The sequence below is a fragment of the Ixodes scapularis genome, unplaced genomic scaffold, assembly GCF_016920785.2.
Source record: "Ixodes scapularis isolate PalLabHiFi unplaced genomic scaffold, ASM1692078v2 PGA_scaffold49__6_contigs__length_1374808, whole genome shotgun sequence".
Lineage (NCBI taxonomy): Eukaryota > Metazoa > Arthropoda > Arachnida > Ixodida > Ixodidae > Ixodes > Ixodes scapularis.
The window spans coordinates 909,726-921,048 of record NW_024609878.1 but is presented as its reverse complement, the minus strand read 5'-3'; positions in this window follow the sequence as shown (position 1 = coordinate 921,048).

Sequence of the window (11,323 nt, the reverse complement as noted above, 5' to 3'; positions counted from 1 at the left end):
AACACTTGGGAAATTATGAATATCGCAATGGCGTGCTTGGGAAAGAAAAGCACACTTTCTACACCCGCGCGCCTGGTGTTTAAAACTAAACTAAAATTTTGTGAATGTTTATATGTACGTGTAGTAAAGTATTCAAAATAGCTCTGGCTCTAATGCAAGATTATATGATAGGTAGATATGCCCAGACAACCTGCATTAACGTTCGTGATACATATCTTTTTAATTAATTTGAGATTGAAAAAAGAATATTCGCATATAGCGAGGCTTGTAAATCCACTCAATTTCAATCAGGTATAGATGCAGCTCTATACTATAGCTTTCATTTTATGTTAAATACGTAATTTAGTTGTCATCCCAAGGCATGGAACTTTCTGAGGTCACAGTCTGTAAATATAGTTAGATTAAAACTAGCTTATAAATGGACAAGTGGAAGCTTGGGTACAACCTTCACGAGTTTAGCTGGATTTTTGTTTAAACATGGTGCAACAGTCTGGGCTTTGAGAAACCATTCAATATTTGATTTGAAAGTATTTGGCCAAAACCACTATTTGCTTCAAACTCAAAATCTGCTATTGGCACATGACTAATAGATTCCCTACACCCACCCATTTAATGAATGCATAAAAATTAGTACTATCAGCCAGGGAAAAAATTGCAAAGCTCAAGTTTCTATATGAATTAGCTAACAGCAACTTCAACATTCCCACAGGAAATCATCTTACCCCTACTGGTAAACGGCTAACAAGATATAACCATGGTAAACTTTATGAAGAACTTCCAACCCACAATAAGTGCTTCCAATATTTCTTTTCCCCCCAAGTTATGAACGAATGGAATCGCTTGCCGTGAAACATTGTACATTCCACTAGTGTAGAGCATTTTCTCAGTAACTTGGATGCGCACCTGTCGATATAGGCTTGCATACCACTATCTTCAAATGCGTACCAAAAAAAAACAAAAATCTTTTTGTATGATGTACCACCCTAAAACAATCCCAAATGGGATTAGTAGTATTGGAAATAAATAAATAAATAAATAACCCTTATAGGCCTTCTTGATGCTTCAACCTTTAAGACCAACTTCATTCCAGCGCTTCATTGCACTGCAGACAACTGCACTTGTAGTGCAATGGTGATCCACTATTCTGATTCCATAGCAAAAAAGTTGAATGGCTAAAAATTTGAGAAAGGTTGCCGTACCAAGACACTTTTTGTTTACTTTGCATGAGAAATAAAGTCAAGCTTATCATGAAATTAAAGGCACCACCTAGAAATTTATGCCCCTTCCTGATGCAGATACAGGCTCTATATAATTTTAAGGATGAATTCAACGATAGCCCACGACACGGCAAAACAATTTACACAAACTGTTTTCTTGAGTGAGAACTTTGATTCATTTCTGTCTTCCTTTTTAGCAAGTTTATTTTTGGCAAGCAGTAGCCAGGGGCGACAGTGAAATGAGGATAAAAGTGGCAGGCATCTCCCCCAAAATTCACTCCAGTGAATTGTTTCTTGTTGAAGACCATGAGGAAAAGTTGTTGGGCAGGTGAAAATTGCCTGTTTCGATAAACAAGGTAAAACACCTTGTTTATCGAAACAGGCAACTTTCACCTTTGACACACAATGTTGGGTTCGCTTCAACATAGGCTGTTTGAGGCGGTCTGTGGAAACTAGTTCTGGTCCATTAACTTTGTTTGTAAAATGTTTCTTATTCCTCATAAAGACAAGTTTTGCAGTGAATGATTTGGTGGTTGCTCCGGTGGGGGTCGGTACTGGCATGCTGTCTTCAAAGATCCTCTCTCGTCTTTCAACGTAGGTCCCAGTCTTGGCGAGTGTTGCTGCAGGGTGTCAGGGAGGTGCCAACTCAACTGGCAAATGAAGCTAAGTGTCATAGACAAGTTGAGCTAAGGAACAGGCACAGTCTTCTTCGACAGTTGCTTAAAGAACAAGAAAGATGACAGGGGGGATCCAATGAATGATTTGGATTTTGATTGGTCATAATTGAAGCCTTTAGTTGGCAGTGAAAATTTTCAACGAGACCATTAGCTTGCAGATGACAGGCAGTCTCATGTGTCTGGTTCCCAGCAGCACAGAGAGGCGTCAGAAAAAAACCGCCTCAAACTGTTGCTCATTCTGTTGCAACCTCAATGGGCGTGCCGGAATCGTGTGAACCAGGTGTTAATGAAAGCTGATGTAATGGTCTCGGCTGCATACGATGTCTTATATAGGTGTCGCCTGCAGCCAGCAGGTAAGCCGATCCACAATAGTGAGGAGGTATCGATAGCCTTCGCAGGGTAGTAGACGTCCAACAAGGCCGATATGAACATTTTCAAAACAGCTGGCATGAGGCAAAAGTTTCTCAAGTAGTTATGGTATGCCAGTGCATTTTCACCTACTATCACTGTAAACATGCTCCTAGCTGTAGAACTTGGCATAGGCTTCAGCTCGACACCTCTGTGCCCCACGAACAGATTTTAGGCACCATGCTGAATGTAGCCTGCCTTTAAAGTTCCAAGGAATGTGGTGGAATGAGATGCGCCCTCTCTAGCTGGAAAGACCCTAGACCAGCTATGTGTCTACTGAGTCAAACACGTAATCCTCAGAAATAAACCCTCGGAACAATTCTAGGGTGACGGGTACTAACTTTAGCATGGAAGGAGAGGGGGGCACCGGGTAAAACTAACTTTACCATGGAAGGAGAGGGGGCACCAGAGTGGGGCTTTGTGTCAAGCTCAACAAGGAGTTCGCCCTACGCCAACTTTTTCATTTGAGTTTCGTTCATAAATAGTCAAGAAAGGGCCATGTAGTACATCACCAATAGTAAAATACGAACGTCTCAAGCACCTAAGTTACCGTCAGCCCATATCGAGCTACTTCACTTACCGGGGCACCCCCCCCCCCCCCTCTCCCTTCTTGCCCCTCCCCCCCTCCCCCCCCCCCCCCCCCCTCGCTCCACCCCCCCCTCCGTTCACCGCCCGACCAGCAGCACCAGTACCCTTCACTCAGGGGCGCGGTCATACACGTCGTAGTTGAACGCAGTCAAGAGGGTGACGGCGAGGCAGGCGAAACGAACGACCCAGTCGACGCACAGCCTTCACGTGCACGCGAGCTGCAAACTCATATGCTTGAGCTCAGCCCACCCACTCTACGCCACACCAGCTGGAGGTATCGAACGACCTGCGCACCGCTCGAGTTCCACCACCTCACCGACGCGTCTGGCCGCAGACACCGCGCTGCACCAGCACCAGCTGCACTCGACGAATTGACGCTCGACGGACTTTGCCAACGCCACGAACGCACCGACGCCAGACCGGCGCCCGGCGCGCAGAGCCCGCAGAGCCGCAGGCGCGGCTCGCCCAGCTTCCGCCAAGCGACGTCATAGGATATTGATATAATGAGACAAACTAATTTACAGTATGTCTACAATGCCTTAGACTTTATAGCACCGCTTCTTTACATAAAATAATAGCTCAATAGCCTTATTTTATTTATACCACGTGACCTTTTAATTTCAAAAGTGCATAAAAATACATTATAAATATATTTGTGGGCTATATAAGTTTATGATATTGCTGAATATATAATATTAAAGTAATTTTATATTAGTTTTAAGAGTCACGTGGTTTTATACGTCACTTCCGGTGTCGAAGGAGCCTTGTCTGTGTGGATGTGGCTCCAGCGACGGCCGTCCGAGGAGCCACTGCCATTGCAGATTATTGCAGATAGGGGTGTCGCGAACCGGCCGAGGTTCGAGTTCGACCAGGTTCGACTTTTTCGACCTTTTGGTAGAAAATTCGACGAACCTTGTATTAAGGTTCGACTCATGTGCGCATGCGCGACAGGCTGGCCAGTTGGCTTCGGATTGGATGGTGGTGGCTAAGAAATAAATTAAGGGCAGCGCTGATTGGTTATTTCACTTAATACAGTACAAAACAATTAAGTTATTAACCTCTTCAGTGATTAGAATTAGTTTCTTTAAATTGCAACTGTTTATAAAATAAAATAACCCTTTTCTTAAAAAAAAAATTCTGCAAACCTAGACATGCTTGTATCAAGGTCTGGCCACACTGTCCACAAAGTCGAACCGGTCGAATTTGGTGAAAAGTTCGAAGGTTCGTCGAACCGGTTCGACCCAGTCGAACCCCGAAAGTTCGATCTAAAAATCTGGTTCGACAAAAGTTCGCGACACCCCTAGTCGTCGCTAGGGGTGTCGCGAACCGGCCGAGGTTCGAGTTCGACCTGGTTCGACTTTTTCGAACTTTTCGTGGAAATTTCGACGAACCTTGTATTGAGGTTCGACTCGTGTGCGCATGCGCGACAGGCTGGCCAGTTGGCTTCGGATTGGATGGTAATGGCTAATGGATGAATTAAGGGCACCGCTGGTTGGTTATTTCAGTTAATACAGTACAAAAAAATTAAGTTATTAACGTCTTTAGTGAATAGAAGTGGTTTCTTTTAATTCCAACTGTTCATAAAATAAAATAACCATTTGCATAAAAATAAATTCTCCAAACCTAGACATGCATCTATCAAGGTCTGGCCACACTGTCCGCAAAGTCGAACCGGTCGAATCTGATGAAAAGTTTCGAAGGTTCGTCGAACCGGTTCGACCCAGTCGAACCCCGAAAGTTCGACCTAAAAATCCGGTTCGACAAAAGTTCGCGACACCCCTAGTCGTCGCCCTGCTGGTCGCCCGTGGAGTGCGTTCGTTTCAGTGGTTTGTTTCTTCGACAGTGTTGCCAGATGGTCCCACCGAAAACCGCCAAACGACTGGGAGGTAGCCCAAAAATAGCCAAAGCTGCAAAAAAACTATAGCCCAAAATAGCCAAGATTAAAAACAATGATTTTTAAGCCTTATATTCACAATTTCTCACACTCATACAATACACGTTACAAACTGTTTCAGCCCTCAGATGCACCAACTTTTGTGTACAATATGTTACTTATGAATTTTTCAAGAAAAAAAAAAAAGCTTCGGAAGGATGAAAATCCATACAAAAGTGGCCCTTCCTTTGTAGGTTTTCAGAAGTACAAAACACACGAAGACAGCTTTATTGTGAAGCCCGGGAGATGTGATCATACAGAAGAAAACGAAAATACAGAAACACAACAGTCAGAACACGGGGTGTTTCAAACCAGAACCCCGATATCTCAGGTCCTTACCAATATCCCACCCGTCTCTTTTTCTTTGTGAAGAATATTAGTGTCACCCATTCATGTTCACGTTATTTCTGATTGACGACTGGAAGGTAGTCCTGTGTTTAGCGGTGAAACTGCGGACTTGTCATTTTTACAAACTTGGGTGCCTAAGGATTCTCACAATGGGCACCAAAGCAGCATTTTGAGAGTTCAGTCTACGTCCGGGCCGAGCCATATGCGTCCAAGTTGAAGGCGCGCTACCGTGCCCGTGATAACAGTGCATTCTAATTGGATTGCTCCACTGTGCATTGTGAAAACACCGAACTTGTAGAAGTTTAAAGCATTTTCTCCTTCCTCTCTCTCCTCTCAACTAGCTAAATGAGAAACATTTTTTTTCCGAAACTGATTCAAAGTTCGAAAATTAACTAGCCGAACCTCAAAGTTTGGCGTCGAACCCGATGTTCGACAAAAGTTCGCCGCATTCTTAGAAATAGCCCAAAATAGCCACATAGCCAACCACTAAATTTTGACGCCAAATGAAGAAACGCGTAGCCCAATTTGGCTATATATAGCCCAATCTGGCAACACTGTTCTTCGATTGTCGCATTCTTGCGCTACTGTACTTGCGCTCTAATGACGTCATAGAAGCCGCATAAATCGATGGTAATCACCAGTAATTGCTGTGCGTTATGTAATGGGGGGTAGCTTGCGCCATCTAGCCAAAAATTATTGTTACATGTGATCTCTATGGTAGCAGCTGTGGTTGCCGCTCATACGTTGCCGCTCATGCTTTTGATACAGTAGGTACCACAATAGGTATACCAACATGAGGCTCGTTCGATTTACCCGGCGAGGAATTCGCCTGTCAGGCCACCACTCGACTCACATGCGTGCTCCAATGGGCGCGTTCAGTAGCGCCTCCCTTGCCTCCAAACGGAGTGACTCGAGTCGGAGTCATCGGAGCGCCTACTGAACGGCAAAATAACCCGCGGCTCCAAACCTGCTTCTACGCAATTTCCGCTTCCTCTCCTGTGCCAGACAGTCCCGAATAAACTGGAAGCAGACGATGGCGAGCACGATCGCTTTTATTTTACGCCGGTATTGAAAAAGTTTTTACAAGGTCGTTGAAGAAAACGCAGGTGACTGTACACATCAGCGCTGCTCGAAGCGATGCAACGCGATCGAGCCTTTCGCTTGGCGGTGCAAAGGCAGCTACTGTTATAAAAGCCGACAAAAAACGTCGTCAACACATGCCGGTTGCGATACTTTTATACGGCAATACGTTTGTTCTGCCCTTCGTAACGAACTTCCTATAAAATGTATCGGCCGCGCTCGGCAATCAAGGTTTCGTCGGCCGAAGTGAGCCTCAGCTAACGTGCAGCTACGCAAACGAAACATTAATCGGCATCATGCTCTGCGCGAGTGTCCAACCGGCTTACAAAGTCGCGTTCATACCCTGCCTTGCTCTGTTGAGCACGGACAGGACTATCGTTAATATTACCGAGTTTTCGTGCAACGGAGATCTAGACACGGCGTCAAATGAACGCTTACGTTACGTTCATTTGACGCCGTATAAAAGTATCGCAATCGGCGTGCGTTGACGTTTTTTGTCGGCTTTTATAACAGTCGCTATCTTTTGGGTATACGCACTAACTCTTGCTACATATGCTGGATAACTACCACATATACAGAATTAAAACAAAATCAGCTTACCTCCTATCTTTAGACGGCTAGCGCAACAGAGGTAGGTGCTGCTCGGCCTGCGTACTCGTTGAACGAGAACGATCCTGACGTCACATTCACATAGTGGCTGATTTCCAGTGTTGCCGGGGCCTCGAGCGGCTAGTTTCGGTTTTGTTGGCCGCGCCCAAAACAAAACTTTAAAGGGTTGATATCTTTAAAACTACGCACAATAACGAGAAAAAAATTACACCTTGCAATTCAGGGATGCTGACGGCACTAAAAACAGTCATAATCCCAAAATCGAAAGTATAAACCGGAGTTGCCCTTTCTGGTCAGGAACTATTTTAGACGCATGGGCCCCGAAAAAGTAAAATTTTTTGGACGTACAAAGGTAACGTCTCGCACTGAACATAAGAACAGGAAAGTCCGGGAGATTGTTTATGTACAAACTCCCGAACAATGTTTGTGCCGGAGCGGCTCCGCGGCCGCTGTCTTGCGCAGTCGTTTCATATACATCACTTCTTTCACTCAAGTCAAAGACATTGCCTTTCCATCATCTGATGGAGGGATATAGTCTTCTTCACTGAAATCGTCGTCACTTTCAGTTACATCACGCAGAGAGTTACATTAAACGAGCGTGGCTGGAATGTGGCTATAACCGTCGTGCCAGCGAAGTTGAAACTTGCGCACTCCTCCGTTGCGCAAAAAAAACATGTGACGTAGAACATGTATTTTTTCTTTTTTTTTTTTATGACAAATCCTGTCCTCCATGAGAAGAAACTCAAACCCTTTCAAAAGTGATGTGATTGAAGTGTTTTCCAAGAGATGGTGCCACCAATCCAGCAAAAAGAGCGAAGGAGCATGTTTAAAAGGAAGCGGGAACGCATGTCAGGCGACGCCCGACTCCTAACCGGAAGCGCTTTTCTTCGATGTCAGGCCGACCCATGACCGCAAAGGGTTACAAAAAACAAGCACAACGTTTTTGTGAGTGATGTTTTTAAAAAATAACTGTGGCTCAAAGTTGCCTTTTATATTAAAAAAAACAAAAAACTAAAATATTCAAAAACAAGTTTGGAGCTTCACATTACAGCTTGGGCGGCGTGCATCAGGGCTGTTCACCACCTCTCCGATTCCTTTCTTTTTTTCTCCGGATCTTTAGAGGCTGCCGCAGAAAAAGGTTCTGCGTTCACCAAAGTAAATGTCGTGCTGTCTTGGCTGTGCAGGCATGCAACATTGTGTTCCAAAGCGCCGCACACTTAATTTAGCTACACTGAGCTCGCCACTACCGACGCTTCTATCCAAGTGTGACTCGACAGTTGCTGACGAGCAAATGCTCTTCAGCAACTGTCGAGTCAAACTTGGATAAAAACGTCGGTATCAACAAGCTCAATGCATCAGTTGCTGACGCATTAGCTCCTCCCGCATGGAATACGCGGCAAAGAAGTTTGTCCCATCGCGGCAAATTCAGGCAATTGATTAATTGGTTCTATCCAATTTTTACTAAGAATTGTTTACAAATGTAAAATTGCTCGCTGAAAAGTGCATCACACATTATGCACAATTGGGACCGAAAAATTAAACATACCAACAGTAGGAATTCATAGCAGGTGTATACCTAATTTTCTGCGAAAGAGAATTTGCTGCGACTGGTTTTGCTCGCGAAAACCTGGTGTGCAAGGTGGTGCTTCGAAACACTGAGGTCTAAGCCACTGCATCAGGATGGATACACTGAGGTTCGAGGACTGACCAATGTAAGACCGCTCGCCACGAAGTAGGACATGACGTTTTGGCAAGCCACTCCGGAAGACGGGAAACTTGTCATCACGTTTTGCGATAATCGGGATGCCGTATTATTCCCCATAAGACGCCTTGGATATGAAGTTACAAACATCCTCAAAATCGGCATAAAATTTCGTGGTGCTCACCTAGAATTCCTCGAACGACCCAAAAAAAAGGAACGATTTGAGAATTCTAAGTTCGAAAAATGTTTAATGTTGATTGTCATGACTGTTTGCGGAAAGTTGCCAATGGCAAATGAAGACTAGATGAAGCTTTAATCAAGAAATAGAGCAATCGTCTCCACTTTCACCGTGTTTATCTCCACGTTTTACGCTCAAAGAGCAAAGCACGAAAAGTGTTTCGTTGACAACTCCAGTGCCACTAGGAAACAAGCTTCCTTGTCCCCATGTTCTGCGTCGTGTCCGCCAGTTGGGACGGCGGACTCTGACAAACAGGCTGTCTCTCGTTGTCAAGTGTCGCTGTCGTTTGTTGCTGTTTTGTCGCTCTAGTGGGACGTGGCTATTAGGTTAGGTGGCGCAAGCTACGACTTGTTACAAAGGGTACAGCCATTTACACCCATCCATCCATTCAGGGGGAATTCCTCTAGCTACCTCGCTTTCATTGCCCTCGTGGACAATGAAAGCGAGGCCCATAGCTTTCAGTTACAAAATAATAGTACAAATCCAACTCCAACTCCAAGTACAAATAATACGGTCCAGACTAGAAACCTGAAGTGTTTTTTATCCCGACTCAGAAGTACAATGACTTGCCCTGATTGAATGCTGATGAGTTAAACGGTAAGACATTGATTGTGAATGACCCGAGATTTGCAAGGAAACTGGGATGGCATTTTAGAGGCGAAGCTCCTTAGGGTCTAGCCTTGTCCGGCGTCCGTGCTCACATCGATTGCACTGCCTCCGGGATCGGCCTACTTTAAGAAAAAAAACGTACGCCCGCACGGGGTTCCAACTCGGGACCGCTTGCTTAAGAGGCAGACGTCTTAACCACTATGCTACACTCCAACGTTGCACGTAGCCGCTCAACGTCTGTACAGGAGAGGGTGCTACGGTCGAATGCTCAACTGCATATATAACCACGATCCATACCACACATTCTCTTTCTGACGTGGACCGTTGACTGAAACGTTGGAGATGCGTTCCCAAAGCTTCCAGCAGATCCAAGCTGATCCACTAGAGCCACTGGCTCTGCATGTCACTGACCATAAAGCAGCAATAATGAAGTCGAAACGCTACCCGGAGCTCGGCACTACCTATGAGCAATAAAAAAAATATCAGCACCATCAGCAGTACCTATGAACAATAAAATCAGTATCATCAGCACCACAAGAGCTTCGCCCCAATCAACATCATTCACCACGTAGAGATCTGGCCACTTTTTTTAGGACTATTGACCTTCAACAATTACCAAACTTATAGTTGTATATTACATTCTTTTTTATATTTTTTGCATTGGGTGATTGAAATATAGTTTAGTGAATAAATCCAAATTGACAAAAATTTTATGGGTGGACGTTTTTCTGGGTTTATTAAAAAACACAGAATCCTAGTATACTTAGGCATTCAGTTCACTGCTATCAGACGTCAAACTTCCTGATCATTATCCAATTCAACTGAAAACAAAAAAACAAAAAAAAGTCATTTTTAAATTACTTGAAACCCTTAAAGGAGCAATGCAACAGTTTTTGTACTTTGCGCAAATACTGCTTAAAACGGATCCCTAACGTTAATGACCTATGAAACACGCGTTCGTTTTTCAACCCACGGATTAGAAGTGACAGAAAAAAATTAAAGAAAAACGAGCACCGTTCACCCCCTCAACTCGCAGCCAGAACAAGCGGCCACGTGATCTGGAGCCGATTATATGCCGCCAGTGTTGATCATAGCCACGCGCTGGGGTTGGCAAAGCGCAGGACACGCGCTGAGTTCCAGACATTGTTATGGCTCGCCTGTTGTCGTCGTTGCACCGATTGGACACGGGTCACAACCAGAATGCTTCTCGAGCTAGCAATTGTCACGAGCCCAAGTCGAGTGCCCACGCAATGCTCGGGTCCAATCTATTAACCGCATTCAAATATCGTCACTTGGGTGTACTGCGATCCCCGAGTTACGTCATCAAATTTTGCAAAGGAGAGATTGAATGAAAATGATCGCTTTTGTCCTTGAAATTACACCACAACAAAGGAGTTTCTTGGCCAATGGCGTTGCGTGTGAGTATCCTTGAGTCCGAGGTGTGCCAGTAAGCTCGTGTAGAGAGAAAAACATTCCAATTGAACATCGTTGCACAGCTCCTTTAAAGGGTGAGCACTAAGCCGCTTGGAATGATTTCATATTGCGACTAACTTAAACATTTTCAAGATTTTGCATCATGACCCCTGAACTAAAGCAGAAACGTGCCGAGTGTTCTTCAGATACACAAAAAAAAAAAAAAGTCTCAAAATACTACGCAAACATGTCTCATCTGGTGTCAAATTGCTCGATCACAGTGCTTGCACGCAACCTACTGTCTCATGAAAGCAGTTCACCAAATGACAAGGCCTAAAACCCCTCCCTTTCTTGATACCGTGACCTCCGTTCGAAATCGGGATGCCGATTCAAACACCTTAGCCCTAATCTCTAAAATGACAAACTTTATTGAAAATAAAAACAAACAAACATTAAAAGTGATATGCTGAAAGACTCAAAAAAAAAAAAAAGGCAAAAGTG